General features: G+C 39.0%; 1 protein-coding gene across 2 annotated transcripts in view; it reads right to left on the bottom strand.

Annotated features, from left to right (window-relative positions):
• HNF4G (hepatocyte nuclear factor 4 gamma) overlaps positions 1 to 25,383 on the bottom strand; it is a 137,543-nt gene extending 112,160 nt beyond the window's left edge. For both annotated transcript variants that reach the window (XM_053559455.1, XM_053559456.1), the window contains exon 1: positions 25,085 to 25,383. The gene's annotated coding sequence lies outside the window, so the exon portion shown is untranslated. The remainder of the gene's footprint in view (positions 1 to 25,084) is intronic.
• Between the last annotated feature and the right edge of the window lie 556 nt (positions 25,384 to 25,939).

Genomic DNA, 25,939 nt, shown 5'->3' with positions numbered 1-25,939 from the left:
CCTAAGAAAGTGCTACACAAATCTTCAGTTTTCATTTAAATTATTAAAATACAAGCTATTTTTTACATGCTATATAGAACATATATATGCATCTATAGGACTATTTTATAAATTTCATTTACTTTCTAAACTTTCTTCAACAAACCTGCTATCATCTAATCAAAGAAGCATACGCTTTTAAAAATTAACCCATTTCATTCATATGTTCATTCATTCCACAATTATCTATCAAGGCATCCACTATGAGTCAGATACTGTAAGAGATGCCAAGATATTCTTATTTTTTTTAATTTTTTTTTTTTTTTTTATTTGAGATAGAGCCTCAAGCTGTCGCCCTGGGTAGAGTACCGTGGCATCACAGCTCACAACCTCCAGCTCCTGGGCTAAAGTGATTCTTCTGCCTCCACCTCCCAAGTAGCTGGGACTACAGGTACCCATCACAATACCCAGCTATTTTTTGGTTGCAGCCGTCATTGTTGTTTGGCGAGCCCAGGCTGGATTCGAACCCGCCAGCTCAGGTGTATGTGGCTGGCGTCTTAGCTGCTTGAGCCACAGATGCCAAGCCAAGATACTCTTATTTTTAATACCATCACTCCAATAGTTAATTAGTCTAGATGCCTGTGTAGCAGCTCCTATAGCCTATGGCTAGGAGGAGTGAGAGTTATAAGAAATACCTGTATAGCAGAATAATGGAACACCTTGGTGAAAAGGACAAGGAGAGGGATCTAGTGCTCCTAACAAGCATGAGAGCTCACGAGATGAGAGCATTGGTGAACTGGCAGTCTCTACACCTGTGGTGTTGAGCGGCATGAGATCAGCCTTATGTTAGGCTGGAGGAGAAGGCAGTCGGGAGCATGCGCATTCTGTCACAGACTCACTCTGACTCTGTCTCCTCTCCTGCCTGCAGAATGCTGGCCAGTCCCGGGCACTGACAAGCGGTGGCAGCGGTGGCCTGTGACATGCCTGTTAGACGTCCGACACCACAGCCTACTCACTGATCTTCAGTTCATTCTGAAACTAAGAATCTCAGGGACATTGTAAGTTAAAAATCTATGCAAATATCCAGAACATGCTACGTTGTAAATTGTTGATTAAACTATTCTAAAAAGATTATTTACCGTTGCCTATTTCTCATGTAATAGCGATACCTTTGAGCTTTCACTCTAATTTTATTTTTTCAAAACAAGAATCACTTAAATAACAACATAGAAAAGGACACACAGATTTGAAATGTTTAAATTGGATTTTTGTCTTTCATTAAAAATTAATCATTGCATTTGTTTCTAACTTCATCCTCATCCCCAGGCCTGGAAATGGTATTACATGATGAAGTTTTTCACAAGTGACTATAACACTCTCAGATACTAAACTAAACATTAACATAGTTCGATCAGTGTCAGGGAGTTCCACAGTACTTAGCCAATCATTATCTAGTCCCATCTACTCGGTTCACTAACAACCTTTTATCCTCCAATAAATAAGATTTGCAATAATGGAAACATTGTCTAGTCTGCACCTCAACCGTATTATTAAGGTTCAAATGGTGGCCACAATTTAGGTGTCCCAGAGAGAAAATATTTATTGCTGGCACACCCTAACAAATAAGAGCTGCTTACTGACTACATATAAAAGCCTGGGCTGAAGGATTTTTTTTTTTCTTTTTTTTTTAAAGCTCACTTCCCGGTTCCAAGATATAAAAGAGAATATAAAAGAAGTGTCTGATTAATTTAGAGAAAATTATGCTATATAATGACCAGAAGAGATAGTTTATGTTTATGTTTAGTTTGTTTTCTGAAACTTACTGTTCTTATAACCTTACTTAAATAAAAAGTATGTTTGCAAAATGATGGTCACTAACACAGTAAAACACAGGATTATGCTGTGTGGGCCTGCTCATCTGAACTATTTACATGAACTCAATGTTAAGCATAGTGTGGGGTAATGTTTTATTAGGTTTATTGTCATAAAGAAATACCTATATGTCAGTGAATAGCGTGTTTTCAGTATTTATTAAGTGAGAAGTGATACAAAAAAGTGTAATAGGAAAATGTAAAAAAAAAACAAAAACAATGAAAATGTACTTCTGGGAAGACACAATGGCATAAACCAAATCCATCAGAAATGGAAATGAAGAGTACGTATAACAAAACAGTAATGACAATAAAAGTTTAACAATTTAGGAATACACTTATGTGAATGAATAGTTACAGAACTGAATGTGTGCTACACTCATTGGGAAAGAAATGAGCAAAAATGGGTAGAACATGTTGAGTTTCTAGAGTGTCTCCCCTTCTGAATGATAATATGTCTTACATATTTACAGGATAGAAAGATATCTAACAGTATTTTAAATAGATTTTGTAACTTAAAAAAATACATATCCCCTGAAGCCCAGTAATTCTACTCATAGGAATATATTCATCAGAAATGAGAGCTCAGGTTTAATAAAAGACACATAAATCATGCTCGAGACAGCTTTATTTGTAATAGCTGAAGACTAGAAACAACTCAACTGGGTGTCAACAGATTTGGTAAATTATTCGTTGTATATTCATCCAAAGGCATAACACAGAACAAGAAAAAAAAATGAGCTACAGTTACAATCAGTGTATCACTAAAATGGGCAAAATTAATCCACATCATAGTAAGAGTCCGATGATACTTTTAGTGCACTGGAAATTTTTGACTGAGGGTCACACATCACAATGGTTACATAGTATATTGCAGATTCAAATTTGAGTGTTTAAGATTTGCTACAACTCAACAAAGTCTTTAGTTAAAAGCAAAAGCAGTATAAAAATGTCAAACACATAAAAAGACTAACTTGTTGATTTACTAAATTAACAACAGATAAATGTATTTTTAAAAAGCTGTGTTCATTACAAAATTATGAACAGAAAACAATTAAAATAAATGTGTTCAACAATAAACACAGGTAGATTGTATTATGTCAGTTTAACAGACACTTAATTTAATATTAAAAAGATAATCCTGGGCAGCACCTATGGCTCAAAGGAGTAGGGCACCAGCCCCATATACTGGAGGTGGCGGGTTCAAACCCGGCCCCAGCCAAAAACTGTAAAAAAATAAAAATAAAATAAATAAAAGTATAATTTTAAAAAAAGATAATCCTAAAGATTACTCAAAGAAGAAAAAAACTAATTCAATAATTAGTGGAAAAAATCCAAATACAAATTACTCACGGTAAATAAATATAAAACATACACCTGGCCCACAAAAACACACAAATAGAAACTGGACAGGTATGTGCAAAAAGTGTGTACTAGATGATTTAATTTCTATTTTGTTTTTATAAAAAATGTATTTTTAAAATTAGAAATATGAATAAATATATTGAAAGTTATAAGAACTAATAAATGTAAAATGTTATTAAGGGGAGATCTAAGCAAAAAAGAAGAAAGATTATACTTTCGGATAAAGAAAATGGTTTAGAGAAAACATGGACGGAGGTAAGAGCATGAAATTATGAAAAAGAGGACGAATTCCAGACCAAACAAAAATTTAAATGGATATGTAGTTGGGTATAAATTTGTACACTAGAGCCAGACACAGTGGCTCACGCCTGTAATCCCAGCACTCTGAGAGGCCGAGGTAGGTGGATTGCTTGAGCTCAGGAGTTCAAGACCAGCCTAAGCTGGTCTATTAAAAATAAAAAAACTAGCAGGGCATTGTGGCCAGTGCCTGCAGTTGTAGCTAATCAGAAGGCTGAGGCAAGAAGATTGCTCAAGCCAAAGAGTTTGAGGTTGCTGTGAGCTATGGCTCCATGGCACTCTACCCAAGGCAACAGAGACTGTGTCTCAAAAAAAAAAAAAAATTATAGACTACAAGGAGGTCAAGAAAAAGAGCAGGTATTAAAAAAAAAAAAAATTAAGGTAGCTAAATGTCATGGAGGAGGATATACTGTAGAAGTCAAGCCTTCCAGAATACCATCCCTCCTGCTAACTGGCTGTGTGACACACATCTGCAAAATCACACTGATAATAACAGAGTCATCAGCTTGTTGGAGGACTAAATGAATTAAGGCAGGTAAAGCATTTCAAACAGTGCCTGCCCATAACACATGCTCAGTAAATATTAGATAATGCAACAGGAAATTCAAAGTTTTCAGAGAAAATGAAAGATTAATTTCACTTGATTTTTTCCTAAATAAGCCTTTTAAAAAATGTTCAAAATTCATAGCTTTCTCAAAATTAATATAGTTAATTTGATAATGATTTTTCTCATCACTCAGAAATTGAACCTAGTATTCAATAAGGTCTGATTGCCACATTAAAGCTTTGTAGGAATTCCGCATGATATAGTAGCTGCGTGGACGCTGCCCTCTTCATATAAACAATAGAACTTATGTCCAGGTGAGCCTCAAAACAAATTTAAGACTTGGAAATTAGTAGGTGTCATAGGGGCTGGAAAAACTGATCAATCACAGTGCGGGAAATATTAGCTTTTAGGCTGAGTATTCAACAGGTATCTTATTACTTTAGCCTTTCATCTGGACCTAGAAAATAGATATTGTTCAGGTAAAATACCTTACTATTTCCCCACCCCATATACCCTAAGTGGTGAGAAATAAGGAATTGTCACTAGGGAGCCCGTATCGTCAACTGACCTCAGATTATTTTTCTGATATTTATTTTGTTCTTGTGCTTCTGTAAGTTTCTTTTGTTCTTCTTTTCTTCAAGTGGAACCCAACACAGTAATGAATGGATAGGCAACTTTGTCCCCACTTCCCACATACACCCACATAGAAACAAAGGAAGAGAGGTTTCCAGGATCTACGCCATTAACCATATGAAGAAAGGAGAAAGGTATTGCTTAGGGAATCTCCACATGCACCGTGCATGTAGGGAGATGGGATGGTCTGCAGTCACCATCTGCTCCCTCCCAGCAGAAGCAGCAGCAGCACCTGGAAGCTTGGTAGAAATGCAGGTGTTCGGCTCCATCCCATAACTCCTGAATCAAAATCTCTGGGGATGCAGCCCACCCTTCTTCATGATTCTCATCCACACTCAAGTCTGAGAACCACCTGAATGTGCCATTTCTGTATAAAATGCCTCATACGAGGCAGCGCCTGTGGCTCAAAGGAGTAGGGCACCGGCCCCATATGCCATAGGTGACGGATTCAAACCCAGCCCCAGCCAAAAACTGCAAAAAATAAAAAATAAAAATAAAATAAAATAAAAAAATTAAATGACTCATAATTAAATCTTAAATGTAGTGGAAGGCCTAGCAGTATGATCAACTCTCCAATGTAAACTAATCCCTATCAACTTTATTTATCTTCGAACATAATTAAGGTAGAGATAATGGGTTCTTCATAAATGTAAGAAAATATTTTTCCCATAAATCTATTTAAAAGCCATTGAAAAGAGAAAGCTGATATAGCTAATGAAAAAAAAAAACAATTCAAAGTTAAATTGTCACAAAATTCAATCAAAAATCATCCCGACAATGAAAGAGGGGTATACATTAAACCTATAGACCCGGAACGACCAAAAAGGGAGCCAATAGCCACATGAGGAGCTGTGACGAGGAGAAGTTGAGATGCACTGCAGGTGTAAAATATGCCAGATTTTTAAAAGTTACTATGTAAAAAACAATGTAAAATATCTCATTAATAATTTTTACATTTATCTTAATTATATAAGAAATGATTATATTTTTGATATATTGGGTTAATAAAATGAATAATTCTTTTTTTTTTCTTAAAGTAACATGGCCTCAGCCTAAGTCACAGCAACCTCAAATTCCTGGACTCAAGCAATCCTCCTTCCTCAGCCTCCCAGATAGTTGGGACTACAGGCACCCACCACCATGCTCAGTTAATTTTTCTATTTTTAGTAGAGACAAGGTCTCATTCTTGATAAAGTTGGTCCCAAACTCCTAATCTCACACAATCCTCCTGTTTTGGCCTCCCAGAGTGCTAGGATCACAGACATAAGTGCCTGTGAGCCAACACAATGGCCACTAAAAGAGGTTCTTCAAATGACTTTCCCTTGTTTCTATTCAGAGACAATGTGGCTATGAGAAAATTTTGAAGCACACATGGGGTTGAATTAGATTTCTATTGCACAGTGCTGCTACTGAGTACTCAGCTAGTCCTTTTTAATAATTATTTCTTAATCCAAATAAAAAGGTCATATAAATTGGGTGGCACCTGTGGCTCAGTGGGTGGCGCACTGGCCCCATATACTGAGGGTGGCAGGTTCAAACCCAGCCCCGGCCAAACTGCAACAAAAAAATAGCCAGGTGTTGTGGCGGGCACCTGTGGTCCTGGCTACTCAGGAGGCTGAGGCAAGAAAATCGCCTAAGCTCAAGAGCTGGAGATTTATGTGAGCTGTGACACCACAGCACTCTACCCTACCGAGGGGGACAAAGTGAGACTCTATCTCTAAAAAAATACATATATATATAAATTTCAACTTACATATAGAAAAAAGAATGTGTCAAACTTTTTGTTTTTATTTTTGTTTTATTACTTACTATCCTCATTTCTTTTCTCCTCTTGCTCCCCAGCCTTCCCTGGTTGTATTGTTTTTCTTTTTGGAAACATCCAATCAAACTTCTGCTGAGACCTCCCGACCAGCTGGGTCTATTCAATTATCTCCCATTATCAATAAATATGAGGAAGACACCTGCAAAAATTAAAACTCATAGAAACTGATAACTAAAGGATGAAATATTCTCACGTGATGTCTATGTGTGGCAGGTGGCTGTGAGTTTGGAAAGACTATCAAAGGCAAAGGGAGAAGTCTCTGCGATGAAAAATAACTGGGCTTGTTGGGGGGAATTGAGAAAACTCAATGTGACTAAAACTTCTGGAATAACAAGAGTTGCAGGAGGGAAGAAGAGAAGGCCTAGGCCCGAACATAAAGGCCTCATAGGCATCTGAAGGGTCTGAACCTAATCTGTAGTACTATGGAAAACTAGCTGGAAGCAGTTTTAAGCAGTAAAAGGATGAGTTGTTATTTATGTTTTAAGAATGTCTAGGGCTAGGCGCAATGGCTCACACCTGTAATACCTAGCGATTTGGGAAGCTGAAGTGGGAGGATTGAGGTCAGGCACTGGAGACCAGCCTGAGCAAAGCAAGACTTCTTCTCTACTAAAAACATAAAAATTAGCTGGGCTTGGGGGTGGGGGGGAACACCTGCATTCCTAGTTACTTAGGAGGCTCTGACAGGAGGATCACTTGAGCTCAGGAGTTTGACATTACTGTGAGCTAAGCTGACGGCTATGGCACTCTAGCCCTCTGTCTCAAAAAAAACCCCAAAATATCATCCTTAAAAGGAGCAATATGAAAACTGAGGGAGCAGTCAGCAGACTGTTGCAGTCATTCATGTATGTGATAATTATGGCTTGGATGATGTAATAGCAGTAAAGGTAACAATAAGTGGAAAACAGAAGGCTCACTTAAAGGTAATGTAGAAGAGCCTCTAAGTAAGCTCAAGGGACTGTAACAAACTGGTCAACATACAGAGGTGATCAAGATAAGAAACTAGGCCTACGGTACATAGGCCTACCTGATATGTACACGTAGTGCATGTCTGGTCCCAGCTAGTTGGGAGGCTGAGGCAGAAGGATCTCTTGATCCCAGGAGTTTGAGCTTGCTGTGAGCTAGGCTGATGCTGATGCCTGGGTGAGAGTAAGACTTTGTCTTAAAAAAAAAAAAAAAAGAAGAGTCTAATTCCCTTTGATTGAAATGCCTTACCCATACCACCCTGTACCAGGACCTGATAATTTTCTCTCAATCAACGAACTACTGTTCCTGAGATATTTATTGCAAGATGGCTAAAAAGACGTGATTAATTATCCAGTGTTTTAAAACAGATTCACAGAGTGAGCGCACTCTTCCACACACCCATGATTCACAGTTAAACTCTTAGTGAAATTAAAGTTGAAAGGGTGGCACTCGACCAGCAAAGATCTCACAGACCACCAAGGCTTATACGAAAGGTTTTTATTGGTGAAGGGGGATGCTGCAGAGCAGCACCAAGGAAGAGAGAAAAGAGAGAGAAAAGGAGAGAGAGAGAGGAGAAAAGAGAGAGAGAGGAAAGGGAGGAGGGGGAGAGAGGAGAGACCAAGAGAGAAGGGGAGAGAGCACACACCTTTATATAAGTTTAGTTAGGGGGAGTCTTAGAATGGTGACGGGATGGTAGAATAGATAATAAGGAGTTACTGCTCTGGCCAGAAGAGCTATCAGGGGCAGGCCATAAGTTTGAAATTTTCAGTGGGTAGCTGTAATTTTTTTTTTTATTATTAACTTATAGCTGTGTACATTAATGCGATCATGGGGCACCATACACTGGTTTTATAGACCATTTGACACATTTTCATCATACTGGTTAACATAGCCTTCCTGGCATTTTCTTAGTTATTGTGTTAAGATATTTACACTCTACATTTACTAAGTTTCACATATACCATTGTGAGATGCACCGCAGATGTAATCCCACCAATCACCCTCCCTCCCCTCCCTTTCTCCCTATTCTTAGGTTATAACTGGGTTATAGCTTTCATGTGAAAGCCATAAATTAGTTTCATAGTAGGGCTGAATACAATGGATACTTTTTCTTCCATTCTTGAGATACTTTACTAAGAAGAATATGTTCCAGCTCCATCCATGTAAACATGAAAGAAGTCTCCATCTTTCTTTAAGGCTGCATAATATTCCATGCTGTACATATACCACAATTTATTAATCCATTCGTGGACCAATGGGCACTTGGGCTTTTTCCATGACTTAGCAATTATGAATTGGGCTGCAATAAACATTCTGGTACAAATATCTTTGTTATAATGTGATTTTTGGTCTTCTGGGTATATACCTAGTAGAGGAATTATAGGATTGAATGGCAGATCTATTTTGAGATCTCAAAGTGTTCTCCAAACATCTTTCCAAAAGGAATGTATTAATTTGCATTCCCACCAGCAGTGTAGAAGTGTTCCCTTTTCTCCACATCCATGCCAACATCTCTGGTCTTGGGATTTTGTGATATAGGCTAATCTTACTGGAATTAGATGGTATCTCAAATATACCAACAATAGTCAATTGAATAAACAGTTAAGGACTCTATTCCATTCACAATAGTGCCAAAGAAGATGAAATATTTGGAAGTTTATCTAACAAAGGATGTGAAAGATCTCTATAAAGAGAACTATGAAACTCTAAGAAATAGCTGAAAATTTTAACATATGGAAAAACATACCATGCTCATGGCTGGGAAGAATCAACATTGTTAAAATGTCCATACTACCCAAAGCAATATACAATTTTAATGCAATCCCTATTAAAGCTCCACTATCAAACTTTAAAGATCTTGAAAAAATAATACTTCATTTTATATGGAATCAGACAAAACCTAGAATAGCCAAGACATAACTCAGAAATAAAAACAAAGCAGGAGGAATCATGCTACCAGACCTCAGACTATACTATAAATCGGTAGTGATCAAAACAGCATGGTACTAGCACAAAAACAGAGAAGTAGATGTCTGGAACAGAATAGAGAAGCAAGAGATGAATCCAGCTACTTACTGTTATTTGATCTTTGACAAGCCATTTAAAAAAAAATTCAGTCGAGAAAAGATTCCCTATTTAACAAATGGTGCTGGGTGAACTGGCTGGCAACCTGTAAAAGACTGAAACTGGACCCACACCTTTCACCATTAACTAAGATATACTCTCAGTGGATTAAAGATTTAAACTTAATACATGAGACTATAAAAATACTAGAAGAGAGTGCAGGGAAAACCCTTTAAGAAATTGGTCTGGGCGAGTATTTTATGAGGAGGACCCCCCCCCCCAGGAAATTGAAGCTGCTTCAAAAATACACTACTGGGACCTGATCAAACTAAAAAGCTTCTGCACAGCCAAGAACACGGTAAGTAAAGCAAGCAAACAGCCATCAGAATGGGAGAAGATATTTGCAGGTTATGTCTCCGACAAAGTTTTAATAAGCAGAATCCACAGAGAACTCAAACATATAAGCAAGAAAAGAACAAGTGATCCCATCACAGGCTGGGCAAGGGACTTGAAGAAAAACTTCTCTGAAGAAGACAGGCGCACAGCCTACACACATATGAAAAATGCTCATCATCTTTAATCATCAGGGTAGCTGTAATTTTAAGAGTGAGACAGCTAATCTTGGTCTGTAGAAAATAGGAAGGGGCTTTTCTGGGGAAGGGGCTTTCTCTGGGGCAATTACCTAACAAAAGTGTTTGCAAGAATGAATTGTGGAGCTTTTATAGCAATCTAAGTCGTTAGGATTCTACCCCAAAGAACTGAAACAATCTGTTTAATGCATAACTTCAAATACAGAAACCATCCTTTGTGCCATAAAGTCTTGTGGATGTTTCTCCCCCAACCAGGGCAGAGGGATGCCACCATAGATAGCGTCCCTTGTAACTGGTCTGACATCTTAGAACTTTAATATAAAGGCTGCTTTCTTTACTCTGCATGTCTCTTTCCCATTAATTCAAGAGGAATACAGTTCAGCAGTATCTGGATTACCATATGCACAAATTCAACACTTCTTACTCAAACTCCACATTTATAAATGAAAGTAATGCATAAATAGTAGGAAAACCTGGATCCAATGGAGTGGAGAAGCCTGAAAGGAAAGACATATTTAAATTGTTTCTCCAAAATGCAAACACAGTCTTTTCTGTCTTGCTTGGAGTCCAGCTTACTTAGGCATTGATTTTTAACTTCTGATCGTTTCAGGGACACAAACATCCGTGTACATGCCCACAGAGCTTCCCTCTGCTGCTACTTAATCAAAACACTGCACCATTTACTCAAAGGTCAAGATGGGGAAATAGTAATTCGTACATAAGTAACCTGCAAAAGAAGCATGTTTTGAAAAATAACAGACTTATCTATAGGTTATTTATGGAGACTCTTCTGTCTAGATATTATTCAATGACTCCAGATATTATCCACAGCCACATCAATTTTGCCATTTGTCCTTGCCAGAGCAGCTGGTCAAAAGGAAGAAAGTACTAAGCCAACACAGCAGGGAAAATGTGGATGGGGATGGGCCTTCAGAGAGAGGAAGGCTTTCTAGATCTCATCGTAAGTGGTTTGGGTTCTAAACCATTTCTATTTGGATTGGGTTGATTTCATTTATAGTCTAAAACAAACATGCATATGAACCGTAAGAAAGGTGTGGAACATCCAAGGTTGTATGTAAAGACTAAATCAGTTTATGGCTGCCTTGTTATTATGGGCTGGATTGTGTGTCCCCTTCCACAAAATTCATATGTTGAAATCTTAGCCCACAGGATTTCAGAATGTTAGTGTTTTTAGAGATAGGTCCTTTAAAGAGAAAAACTAACTTAAAATGAGATCATATGGGTGGACCCTAATCCACTAGGATTAGTGCCCTCATGGAAGGCCATTAGGACATAGAGGCAACATGTGATGACACAGGAGAAAGCAGCCATCTGCCAGCCAGGGAAAGAGGCTTCTGAAGAAACAAAGCTGCGAAAACTCCATCATAGGGTCCTAGCCTGCAGATCTGTGAGAAAGTAAATTTCTGTCGTTTAGGCCACTGAGTCTGTGGTATTTTGTTATGGTAACCCTAGAAAACTACTACATCTACCTAAAATAAAAATTTCTTCATTCTTTTTCTTCACATAGGGAAAAAAAGTATTTTCAAAATAAGTTCTGTATATTTTCCCTATATCTGCAATAAAATATAGCCAAAAAAGGTGATATACACTATCTTTAGTGTACATTTTTTTTTTTTTAGACAGAATCTCAAACTGTCACTCTAGGTAGAGTGTCATGTGTCATAGCTCACAGCAACCTCCAACTCTTGGGCTCAAGCAATCCTCTTATTTATTTATTTATCCATTTATTAATTAATTTATTTATTTTGGCTGGGGCCAGGTTTGAACCGGCCAACTCTGGGTATATTGGGACAGCACCCTACTCCTTGAGACACAGGCTCTGCCCTCAAGCGATCCTCTTGCCTCAGTTTTTCTATTTTTAGTAGAGACTGGGTCTCGCTCTTGCTCAGGTTGGTCTCAAATCTGTAAGTTCAAGCTACCCACCTGCCTCAGCCTCCCAGAGTGCTAGGATTACAGGCATAAATAAATCACCACGCCTGGCATAGTGTACATATTTTTATATATACATACTATGCAGCCTTAAAAAAAGATGAAGACTTTACCTCTTTTATGTTTACATGGAGGGACCTAGAACATATTCTCCTGAGTAAAGTATCTCAAGAAGGGAGGAAAAAGTATCCGATGTACTCAGTACTTCTATGAAACCAACTTATATTTACTCACACTTTCTTCTGAAAGATAGAACACAACTATAGCCCAGGATGAAGGAGAGAAATGGAGTGGGGAGGGGAGGGAGGGGGGAGGTTTGAGAGAGGGAGGGCAAACGATACAACCACACCTATGCAGCATATTGCAAGGGTACAAGTCAAATCTGTCAAGTGTGGAACATAAATGTCTTAACACAATAATCAAGTAAATGAGGCAAAAGCTATGTTGATTGGTTTGATGTAAGCACATCAGATTGTATAAAAAAATCAACACATTGTACCCCACATATGCATAAATGTATTCATGATCTATGTGTATATGACTTAATAAAAAAAAAGAAAGGAATTTACATTAATTCCCACACTTTGCCCCATTGTCTTCTTTTGCCAAAATTCTCTTCACTATTTTTTTTTTTTTGAAGTTTTTTTTGGCCTGGGCTAGGCTGGGTTTGAACCCACCACCTCCAGCATATGGGGCTAGCGCCCTACTCCTTTGAGCCACAGGCACCGCCCATCTTCACTAGTTTTAATAGTTACCCTCCTTTTGCTTTTTATTTTTTTTAAATTGACAAATTATTCAAGAAATAATAACTATAAGAACATATCACAGGTAATGGAAAATACAGTGAATGATTAAGAACACTTACTTTTTTTATATAGTTCCATTGAACTTGGAATGAATCATCTCAAAACATACATATTATATGAATGTACATAATACATGTTTCTATACATGTATGTATCTTAATATCCTGGTATAAGGTATTAATATCCTTAATATCCTGGTATTTGTACATTGCTCATTTACCATAAGCCAACTTGAATAAGAATTTTTTCTGTAATTATTTCCCAACTACTTTGCAAGTTCCTAAACTCTAGGGATCATCTTTATTTTTAAATCACTGAAACCACTACATGTTTTGCACATAATACCCATTCAAAAACTCTTGTCTAAATGAACTGTAACCCTTTTTAATAAATGGTACATTTTCATCACAGCTACTTATTTCAAATAGCAAAAAGAAGCCTTTGGTTTTGAATTTATTTATAAGAAAAAGAATATGAGCTTTATGCAGGTGAAAAGGCACAATGTTATTCAAAATTGGCTTAAATAATAAAACTCCATGTCATGAGTGCACTGTTTGTTCCTCATTACAATTTGAATGTCTGAGAAAACACATAAAAAATACTCTCTACTTAGACAACAATTACTTTGCAAGTTAAATAAATTTTAACTTTCTGAGATCTATACATAAATAGAAGAAAAGTATAACCATTAAAATGCATAAGCCATGTGGTAATAAAAAGTAGTTTAACATGTATTACAGATGCTAGATGCAAATATTACTCATGTTTCCTGTTTCCTAGATGCAAATATTACTCATGTTTCCTGTTTAATTAGGATAGTGTGAGGTACCAGGATTTTTTGTCCAAAAAGGAGTTAACCAAAAAAAATAAAATAAAAATCAGCTTTTAAAACACACCAGAATTTTCAAATTTGAAGCCTTATTTCCCAAGTTTTATTACCTGTTAATCAAGAAACTTATGCTTTTTTATGATTCCTGCAGAGAACACCATAATGTAGACACATTTATAATGAACCTAATATTCAAAATGCTTCAATTTGTTGTAAAAAACTAGATAAGTTAAAAATTGATACCATGTGCATTATGTTTTATTTGACCAAACGTGTAACTATGATTTTTATAACTGACTTAATAAGTTAATTTTAATTGTGCAGCACCTGTGGCTCAAAGGAGTAGGATGCCGGCCCCATATGCTGAAGGTAGGGGGTTCAATCCCACCCCCAGCCAAAACTGCAAAAAAAAAAAAAAAAATTAATTTCAATTAAAAACTCAAATTCAGTGTTTGAAAAAATCTATTGTAACATATTTCAGAAGTCAATCTGCCATTTTCTGTTTATGCAAGAATATCAGATAAATTGAATCTAACAGGTGATCAAATAAATCTAATGAAATCACTCTCATGCTTCTTATAAGTGACAGGACACCTAGAATGAGGAAAATAAAATGCCTTATCTCATCTTCAGCTTTAAAAGATACTATGAAAATTTAGACGTGATTAATAGCTTAACATTTTAGGAATTAAATGTTTTTATTGTTTGTTTGTTTTGTTTTTTGTTATGAGACAGAGTCTTACTCTGCCTCCCTAGATGGAGTGCAATGGTTTCATAGCTCACAGCAACCTCAAATTCTTGAGTTCATGCCTCTTGCCTCAATCTTCTGAGTAGCTGGGACTGCAGGCACCTGCCACAATGCCCAGCTATTTTTTTTTTTTTTTTTAGTAGAGATGGGGTCTTGCTCTTGCTCAGGCTGGTCTTAAACTCCTGAGCCCAAGCAATCCACCCACCTAGGCCTCCAGGAGTGATGGGATAACAGGCATGAGATATTGTGCCGAGCCAGGAATTAAAGTCATTAGAAGAAGAAATCATATGGACTCTGGGGTCAAATGGCCTTGGCCCATAGTTAATGCTGACCCTAGTTGTAAAGTCCCAAGTGGGTTTTTAACCTTTCATTGCCTCAGTTTCTCAACTGTACAACAGAGATAACAACAGTTTATATCTTATAGAGTTATTGTAAGAATGAAATGGTTTAATATATGTTAAGCAGCTGGTGCCTAGCACACAGAAAGCAGTACTTAATAAACATTAACTACTCATGGTAGTTAATGATAATAGTACCACTCTGTGTGTGTGTAGGGACAGATATATAGAAATATTAACTTTATATACAGAGGAGTCAAGATAGCAAGCAACTGCAAGATTTATTAAGTACATTTGCCTTGATTTTTTTTGTTTGTTTTTTGTATGAGACAGAGTCACCATGACATCATCATAACTCACAGCAACCTCAAACTCTTAGGCTCAAACAATCCTCTTACTTCAGCTTCCCAAGTAGCTGGGACTACAGGCTCCTGCCACAACACCCAGCTAGTTTTTCTATTTTTAGTAGACATAGGATCTCACTCTTGCTCAGGCTGGTCTCAAGTCCTGAGCTCAAGCAATCCACCCGGCTTGGCCTCCCTGGGTGCTAGGATTGTGGGCCTGAGCTACCATGCCGGCCAGTGCAGTTGCCTTGTTTCAAACTCTATGCTGAATTCTTTAGATGCCATCCTGTTCAAGTCTCACAGCACACTGTGTGTTGAGCAAGGCAGGGCTCAGGTAAGCCTGCATGTTTTTCCATTGCAGCAAACCAGAAGGGTTTTGCAACGTGTTTTAAAAGACGCTCAAGCGTTCCACATTAACCTATGAGAAAATAACAGATCCCAGGCTAAGTCTACATGGACGTACTGCACAATATTTGAGCAAAGTTCTTAAAGTGGTTTTGAAATGATTACACAAAAGATCTATAAATAACATACAGTAAGTGTATGAACACATTCAACATAATTCCTTATGAGTTCATTTTTACCTTCTTGGTAATAGTAGAGTATTTTGATAAAGGATAACTCCACAGCTGCAGGTATATTTCAATTCTCCTGGATTGTAAGCCTGTTTCTTTATCATGACAAGAATCCACAGTAGTTAAAAATGGGTGAAAATTTCAAAAAAGGAGCTAATGAGGACATTTCAAAACTCCCAAGTGAGTTCAAGAAAGAAGGGAAAAAAGGAAAGGAAGAAAGGAAAGGTAGGGATAGATGGGTAAGAATGGAAGGAAGGAAGGAAGGAGAGAAATCCCAATCATGAGTTTGTTTAGCATGGAATTTTATACATGTATCTAAAGTTGATCTGAAGTACAAATTGCATCTCAGTGGTATGGAAAAAAGAAGTCAGGGCCCTATGTAGGCCAATAAAAACAGAATATGTTGAGCCAAAGAATTGCACAAATAAATTCCTTGAACCTATATTAAGAAGCCCCCCCCCAAAAAAAAATTAAAACTAAAAAAAAAAACAAAAAGAACTTGGTTATACTATTTTTTTCTCTTAACAAATTAGCTAATCAATACAATAATTTCACTTTTTTTGTCTAGAGTCAGTTTATAAATAAAGGTCAACTAAAAGAAAATTCACAGAATCTAGATTGTCCTCTGAGATTTGGGGATTTTTGTGAACAGTTAGTTCTATAATAACTGTGAATTGTCATTTTCAGAGTACAGCTATGCATCCAAACCTTTATCAGAGCCTATTGTACCATCTGCCAGGGCTCAGCAGGACACTGTTCCCTGCCCTACTGGGAAAGTGCCCTCCTGAGCCCTTGCAGACCACTCCAGCTGTCACTCTATCCTCACACTCCATTAAACTTACACACACGCACACACATACAAGTTGCAAAGACATAGTTCAAAACCCCCAAAACCTGTATTTAATATTCCCATGGTTATCACAGGACTTAAAGAAAATAACATAAAAGGAAACACTATATATCATGCATGTGAAAGAATTCTATAAACTATAAAGCTCAATTATTATAACAACATTATAACTGTTGAGTATCAGTGCTCACACAAAAAGAGATTAAGTTCCACAACATGACACAAAATGGTCTTAATCCTCAGTCTTCTTGTTTTTGTAAAATCACTTGCTACTATGTTCTCCTATTTTTCTACATATTGGGGTTCCAACTTTATTTTTCATTTGCACATGTTATTCCTGTGTATGAATGGAACACCCTTTACTTTCTTGAACAAGTCCTACCCTTTGTACAAAAATAAATGCACGTGGAGAGAAAATATTTTCCAAACCCATATCTCATAAAGGACTTATGTCTATAACAGAATACTTACAATTTGATAAAAAAAAAAGCTCAATTTTAAAAAGGGGGAATGTATAGGTTATGAACAAAACTTTACTAAAGAAAATACACAGATGCCACATAAACTCATGAAAAGATGCTCAGCATCATTAGGCATTAGGGATACAAATTAAAATCACAATGAGATGTCATCTCATTAGAAATGTCTCAATTAAAAAGACGGGCCCAGCATGGTGGCTCAGGCATGTAATCCTAGCATTTTGGAATGTCAAGTCAGGAGGATCACTTGAGACCAAGAGTCTGAGACAGGCCTGAGCAAGACAGCAAGACCCTCATCTCTACAAAAGCATATGCTTGTAGTCCCAGCTACTCCAGAGGCTGAGGCAGAAGAATCACGTGAGCTAAGGAATTTAAGGCTGCAGTGAGCTACTGAGCTGCGATCGATCGTGCCACTGCATTCCAGCCTGGGTGACAAAGCAAGAACCTCAGCAATAAATTAATTAATTGATCTAATTTAATTAAAAGACTGACCACACTAAGTGTTGGTAAGAGCATGAAGAAACCAGAACACTCAAGGACTACATGTGGGAAGGTAAAATGGAACAACTGCTCTGGAAACCAGTTGGACAATTTCTTCTATAGAAGAAATGACCCAGCCATTCTACTCCTAGGAACTATATGAGACAAATGAAAGCGTATGTCCATACCGAGACTCGGTCAAAAAATGTTCACAACAGCTTTATTTGTAACACCCAAACTAGAAATAACCCAAATGTTCCAAATGTTCAAGAGCAGGTGAATAGACAAACAGTCTGTGGATAGCCATACAATGTCATACTATTCAGCAGAAAGAAAAAGTTTGGAAAAATGAAACATATGCAACAAAATGAATAAATCTGAAAATAATCATGCTCAATGAAATGTGCCAGAAGTGAAAGAAGAAAGTGAGAAGTATTTTACAGGCCAGAAAGCAGATCAATATTTGCCTGAGGACAGGAAAAGAGGGGAGGGGTTATAAAATGTTTGGAGGTGTTGGCATGATTCACTGTCATTACTGTGGTGAGGGTTTCACGGATGTACACACAGCTCAAAACATCAAGTTGTATACTTTAAATACAGCATATGCAAGTGATTGTACACCATTTGCACCGTATAAACCTAAAAGATTTCCACCTCAAAGGATAAACTTCTGATACATATAAAATGAAAAATCTCAGAATAATAAATCTAAATGAAAAAGACACGAAAGACTACATCCTACATGATTCCATCTATATATCATTCTGGAAAAGGCACCAGTAGAGACAGCAATCAGATTGCTGGCTCTCTAGGGCTTGATGGAGGAGGCTGACTGCGAAAGAAGAGCACAGGGCATTTGGGGGAGTGGGTGCAGACGTGTTCTAGGGCTAAATCGTGACCATGTTTACACAAGCATGTACATTTGTCAAAACTCATTGATGCATCTGCATGAAAAAAGACTGTAGTGAACACAGAGAAGAGAACATAATCTTCTCTTATGTAACTTACTCCAGGAAAAGGGGTTTCTATAATACTTCTCCCGTACACAACAATTAAACAGTATTTACAACAGGGAATTATAATTCTGTTATATGCTCACGGGGAACCTTAGGAGAGAACTGTTTTAGTCATTGCTTAGAAATACAGAAATGTAGGTTAACTTCAACACCTCCCTCTCCCATATCTCCCATTTCTATAGTCATGAAATTGAATTTAAAGACCTTCAGACCATTTCTAGAATCTGTCCTCATCTTCATGGCCACTGGACTATTGTGGATGGTCCCTACCATTTCCCTGTCTCGTGTCTCTCCGTCTTTCATTCATCCTCAAAAATGCTGCCAATCATACACACACAAAAATTCACAGCCAAGCTACTGAAAACTTTAGGTGGCTTCCCACAGCCTAAGGGACATAGCTCCAGCCACGACTGTCAGAACCTGGCCCCGAGTTCCTATTCCACTTTATCTCTTGCCATTATTCCTACCCCAAGTGTAAGCCCTTCTGCCCCAAATACTTTCCTGATTCTTCTCTTCAGCAAGTTCTAACCCAAAAATTCTTAACTCCTCTGTGAAATCTCTCCAGGATACTCAAGCTGAATGTGTGCTTTTTGTTTCCATTTTCCATGGTATGATGTTAATGCCAATTATGTATTATGCTAATATAGTAGTTATATTCTGTATGACTGTATATGCCTGCTTTCCCAATAGATTATACGTGTTTGAGGGCAGAGACACTGCTTTATTTGTATTTACATTCCAGGCATCTTGTATAGTCCCTGTAACTTAATTCCTGCCAGATGAATATATACTAAATTCATTTGTAGCCTATAGTCACGACAACTAAAATAAGAAAACGCAAAAAAGAAAAAAGAAAAAACTAGGATAGACATCCCCACCTTCAGTCAGTCAGCCACAAGCATAAACATAGCACAGTGTGCAAGTCTAGAAAAACAATACTCAAAGATTCACAAGATCTTTAAAAATTAAATTACCATGTCTTGATTTTATCAACTGATACTTTTTTTTTTAAGAGACAGCGTCTCACTTTGTTGCCCTTGGTAGAGGTCCGTGGAGTCACAGCTCACAGCAACCTCCAACTCCTAGGCTTAAGCAATTCTTTTGCCTCAGCCTCCCAAGTAGCTGGGACTACAGGCGCCCGCCAGAATGCCCAGCTATTTTTCTTTTTTGGTTGCAGTTGTCATTGTTGTTTAGCAGGCCCTGGTCAGGCTCGAACCTGCCAGCCTCATGTATGTGGTGGGCGCCCTACTCACTGAGCTACAGGCGCTGAGCCATCAGCTGATACTTTTAAATGAGAGAGGGAAACACTGCCTAAATTTCTACGCTAACTTTTTATTATCGAATACAAAAGTGATTCTTCTATGTGGAAAAATGTATTGGGAAAAATGTGAAATATTCAACAAAAAGAAACTTTTATTTAAATAATACAAGACTTAACCATATACACTTTGAGAGAGAGTAACCTGCTTTTAAACTGAAGCAAAGAAACACTAAGTCACTTGCTCTGGGATAGGCCACTGGCAGGGGACAGAACTGAGATTTGCACACAGGTCCCAAAGGTCCCACAGCCCACGTTGTACTCATTGGACTATACGTAGGTTGATATTTGTGTGCACAGCTTAGCTTAGAGCTCCATGAAGTTAGGAACTCTCTATCAGAGGGTTTGGCCATGTTTCTAGGGGTCCAAAAATTCTGGAAATCTCATGTACTTTATGTCTATAAGTATAATAATCTCTAGAAAGAGGGTCAGTAAGAACAGACAGAACACCAAAAACTTACTGCAAATCAAGCAGTGTTTTAGAACCATCAACTCACTCTGTTATAACAAGAACAACACAGAGCACATATTGGATACTCAATATGCCAGCTTCTATTCTAAATGTTTCCTATGGATTAAAATATATAATTATCCCACTAATTCTATGACATACATATTATAATTTAAATCATTTCAAAAATGAGGAAATAGTGTCTCAAAGGAATGACTTTCCCAAGCAGCACTCCCTGTCCTTTTAATAAAGAATGGAACAGGGATATAAACTTTGCCATCTGACAACCAAGCCTGCTCGCTTCATTTTATGCTGTGCATCTAGCCGTGATGTTGGTGATCCTCAAAGACCTTCGTGTTCCTCAAAATGTTAAGAGAGTCACAAAAATGGAGGAAAAAATGAACTCCCCATGCATTTTCCAGAACACAATCTTGATAAAATGAATTTTTGTTAAGAGAGTCACAAAAATGGAGGAAAAAATGAACTTCCTATGCATTTTCCAGAAAACAATCTTGATAAAATGAAGTTTTCACAGGACCATTTCATCAGATGCCATCAGCTAGTTCTACCATATAAAGAGCATACTCTGTCACTGCATATTAATACAAGGCAGGAAGTTTGACCAGCAAGGCATGTGTGTTCTCTAAGGTGTAAAGAGTGGGCAAGATAGTATTGAGTTACAAAGACACATAAGCAAACAAAATGTAGACATGTGGCTCCGACAAATGACACAATAGCAGCTGTAAAAGGGTGCTGCTATCACTTACAGATATTTTGTGACTCAGAAAAGTACCTTCCGCAAGGAATACTTAGCCAAGGGCAAAGATACAAGGCTTGGTCTGTAGAGTAGGGTCTGGGTTACAGGCCTCACTTTCTATGAATTAAGCATCTCTGTGCAGTGAGCAACCCAAGGTCTATGTGAAATAGCCTTTTCTCATGACCTAGAGCAAGAGCACTTGCACTTGAAATCCCTACTCTGTCTTGTAGATGTGTGACCTTAATTAAATTATTTAATTTCTCTCTCTACTTCATTTTTCCCATGTGTAAAATGGGAATAATATTAATATGAATTTCATTTATTGCTTCAAGAATCTAAAAAAGAAAATGCATGTAAATTGCTTAGAATAGTATCTCACACATATTAAGTATCCAATAAGAATTAGCTAAAATACATAGTTTTTAATTCTCTCTATCTCTCTCTTTTTTTTGTAGAGACAGAGTCTCACTTTATGGCCCTCAGTAAAGTGCCGTGGCCTCACACAGCTCACAGCAACCTCCAACTCCTGGGCTTAAGCGATTCTCTTGCCTTAGCCTCCCAAGTAGCTGGGACTACAGGCGCCCGCCACAACGCCCGGCTACTTTTTGGTTGCAGTTCAGCTGGGGCAGGGTTTGAACCCGCCACCCTCGGTATATGGGGTTGGCGCCTTACCGACTGAGCCACAGGCACTGCCCTCTATCTCTCTTTTTTTAAAAGAAAAGTCTTACTCTGTTGCCCCAGGAGTAAAGTGCCATAGCATCAGAGCTCACAGCAACCTCAAACTCCTGGGCTCAAGCAATCCTCTCGCCTCAGCCTCCCGAGTAGCTAGCACTACAGGTGTGTGCCACAATGCCCAGTTAATTTTTCTTTTCTTTTTCTTTCTACCTTTTTTTTTTTTTTTAAAGATATGGGGTCTCACTCTTGCTCAGGGTAGTCTTATACTCCTGAGCTCAAGCCATCCAACCACTGCAATCTCCTGGAATACTAAAATTACATATGTGAGCCACCATTCTTTGCCATTTTTTTTTTTGATTCTTATAAATATAATAGTATGAGTATGAGCCATATTTGAAGCATTCTTTATGTACAGGACTAATAACAACAGGTACAACAGGTGTAAATTCCAATGAAGAGAGAAGACAGAAGTAACTCTGCAAGGATGCATCATTGTAGACCTAGCTGTTTCTTTTGTATCTATAGTTTTTAAAGGACCCAAAGCTATGGTACCTTATTAAATGGTACTGTCCCAGGGTTGTGAATCCTCTTTTATAAAGGTGACAAACATTTAGCCAAGAACGATAAAATTGGGCAGGGCACGGTGGCTCATACCTGTAATCCTAGCACTCTGGGAGGCTGAGGCAGAGGGATCCTTTGAGCTCAGAGTTCGAGACCAGCCTAAGTAAAAGCAAGAGCCTGCCTCTACAAAAAATAGAAAAATCAGCTGGGCACAGTGGTGCACATCTATAGTCCCGGCTACTTGGGAAGCTGAGGAAGGAGGATTCTTTGAGCCCAGGTGTTTGAGGATTCAATGAGCTATGATGACTTCAGTGAGCTATGATGCACTCTACCCTAGGTGACAAAGAGAAACTCTATCTCAAAAACAAACAAAAGAACCATAAAATCACAACAGTAACCACTGACCAACCATGATTCACATGTTTGCAATACAGAAATTCTTAGTTAGCATGTACTAGTATCTCATAGCTCGGATGCTATGACACTCTACTCCTGGGGCAAATATATACAAATAATTTAGTAAAAATAACAAATGAAGTAGTGTCTTCTACAAATGCAAAGTAAGATAGTATTTTGAAATGCATTTAATGATCTTCCCATCTTAGTATATTTTTAAAGCAAAATTTTCAAACTCCTCAATTCAGATATTCCAGGATTAATTTACACGATTTCCAAATATTAAATTCCAACAACGAGGAATTAATCTTTCAACAATGGATTGGCAACATTTTAAGCAGATCATCATTATCCACTTACCACAAGCATGGTAAATACACTGTGGGTACCTGAGAAGGCTCTTTGCAGTATCTATCAAATTTAAAGTGAACATCTCCCTGGAGCCAGCACTCTCTTCTCAGAACAAATCCTCAGCCATACCCATGCAAGATAATGTATAAAGACTTTTACTACATCTTTGTTTGTAATACTAAGAAACTAAAATATCCAAGTGTATTTTCTGGAGGATATTGGCTGGTTACATTGAACAGTTACATTAAAAAGGATCTCTATATATTGACAGAGAAGTATTTGAAAAACAATAAATAAAAAATAAATTTCAGAATACTTGTATATGAACCATTACTCAATTTTTAAAACAATGAAAGAAAAAATTTTATTATACACATAGAAACTGGAGAGGCACAAACCCAAACATCCACAGAGGTTGTACAAATGAACACATGGTGTGGAATACAGAGGGGGGAATTACTTCATATCTTACAATAATTTTTATGTTGCTTTATGAGTATAACTTTTAGAATTCATAGAAATAAGAATTTTCAAAAGAAAGAAGGCACTCAAAAATAGTTGTTTGCATGAGAAGTACTACAAAATCTTAATATTCATTAAAATTAATTTGTGCTATGCCATATGCGTACAACCACATGTTTTATAGAACAAAACATGCATGAGATTTCCGTATAACCATGTTTTACAGAATAAAACATGCATGAGATTTCAATAGACATGCTTTAATAAAGGGTTGTCCCTTAATAAAGCATGTTGGGAACATATCCCTATTTGTAGGCCCATGATGGAACTTAGGAGGAAGGAGAAACCAGAAGACAAATGGTTCTCAATTTCCACTCCACTTAGAAAAGTGAAAAATGAGTAGTTTACCAGCACTCACCACCTCCTCCCTTTCCTGCTCCACGCCCCAGGACGTACCAGGAAGGAGCCCAGCACTACTTGGTCACCTATTTCAAACTCACAGCAGATCAGGTGGCTTGACTGAGAGTCTACACAGGACATGAAAACAGTGAGGTGTGGTGAGAGGGTGGGGACAGGAGGACTATAATGGAAAAATGTTGATAGCTGGAGAGGAAGAATATTTTTACGATGAATAAATGCTTTCGAAGAGAGAAGAAACCTGCAAAATGAACGGGAAAGTGCGGGAAAAGTAAAAACTAAAACAGGAAGTGTGGGTATCAATGAAGTGTTCGGTTTTGAGGACACCCCATGACGTTCTCAGCTTCTGTCTTCTGCCTGTGCCAGCTCTTGGCCTCAAGTGCGAGCTGGTGAAGCCGGCCTTGCACGTTGGCGAGGCCGCCCGGCCTCAGTTCTGAGTACGCGCATCAGGGATGAAGCGCAAACTACACTCCGTTATACACAGAATCATTATTACTTAGCTGGTACGCGTTAACTGAGCTTCCAAAGGACAGTCCATCCCAAAGGAACTAAGATGAGTCAAATACTATCAAATCTCTCCCAACAGCACAGCATCACCGAAGATGCCCTGTCCCAAAATGTCTCTATGGGAGGAAACTCAAGCTGAGACCTGAGCAAAAAAGCCATTGGGTGATGCTGCAGGACCAAACACCATCCAACCACCCCCACCCCCAAACCTACAGGATTCACGGACATCCACGTGCCCTGGCCTTGCCCCAGGCCACAAAATAACTCCACTAAACCCCCATCCTCCAGTAACCTGGGGCTCACGTGACCAGCTACAACTAGGAAAGCTTTCTCTGCACCCAAACAGATACAATTTTTTTTTCCTTTTCCAGAGTGAACGACTTGCACAACTCTCCCTGCACCCACTTCCACTTCCTCCCCTCCAGCCTTTTCTTCTTCTCTCCACCGCAGGGCTGCAGAGGCCTCGGGGTATCTGCTTTCAACACTGCCTGGCCTAGGGGTCCTAAGGCGCAGCCCCTCCCGCGCGGCCGCTCCTCCTCCAGCCGCCCGAGGGGAACCGAGACTCCTCCAGCCAGACCCCCGCCTGGCGGGGCGGGCGGACCGCGGTCAGCCCCGGGCGCCGGGCGCGGGCAGAGGAACTTACCTGCGCCGAGCGGCTCCCGGAACTCCCGCGTCGCAATCAGCTGCGCTGCAGGCGCCGCATCTCCCGGCGGCGGGTCCCCCCACCCAGCCCAGCAGCAGTGTCCTGCGCCGCACTTTTCCGAGCCTGGGAAGTTTGCTGAAAGTTGGGAGGTGGGAAATGGGGGTGGGGCTAGGTGATCTGGGAGAGCAGGCTTAAGGGTTTTGTTGTTTGTTTGTTTGTTTGTTTTCCCCGGTCTCTAGCAAAGACTTTAGACCATATGCTGGGAGAATATTAGCTTTGCTCAATGGCGACAGGGCAGCGGCCTGACTCTCACACACAGTCTGATCGATTTACTAAACAAACTGAAACGTGGGTGGGGATGTTAAACAGTAACCAGCAGTCTCAATGAAAACTGAAAGCAGCGAGGCCACTGCCCCGGCGTGCTAATTTCCCTGTTCCCAAGGCCCCAGGGCGACCGGCGGGCGGGCCAGCTAGAACCAAACCCCGGTCTCCTTGGACCACAGCGGCCCTCGGGGCCTCCGCGAGGCCGCCCAGAGGTACCTGCCACCGGCCACAAACCAACATTCCCACACCCGAGAGAGGCGCACAGCCCGGGGAGCCGCTTCCAGCGGCAGAGCCGCCCCGCGGGGCTCCGCGTCCGCAGCCCGGGGCCAAAGCGCCCCTACTGGGACGCGGGCGCTGTCCCCCTCTCCAGCCCCAGGTCACGCCTGGTCTTGGGCGGTGTCAACTCTGGCTGGAGAAGCCTGCTGACCCCAGAATGCGGGTCCAATTCTGAGCCAATGAGGTCCAGAAAAGGGCCGGAAGTATCTTAAAAGGGAATAAATGGGTTTCCAGGGGCACAGCTGAAGCCACACC

Source organism: Nycticebus coucang, chromosome 13, assembly GCF_027406575.1.
Source record: "Nycticebus coucang isolate mNycCou1 chromosome 13, mNycCou1.pri, whole genome shotgun sequence".
In the NCBI taxonomy this organism is placed as follows: Eukaryota; Metazoa; Chordata; class Mammalia; order Primates; family Lorisidae; genus Nycticebus; species Nycticebus coucang.
This window is presented reverse-complemented; position numbering and strand designations above follow the sequence as displayed.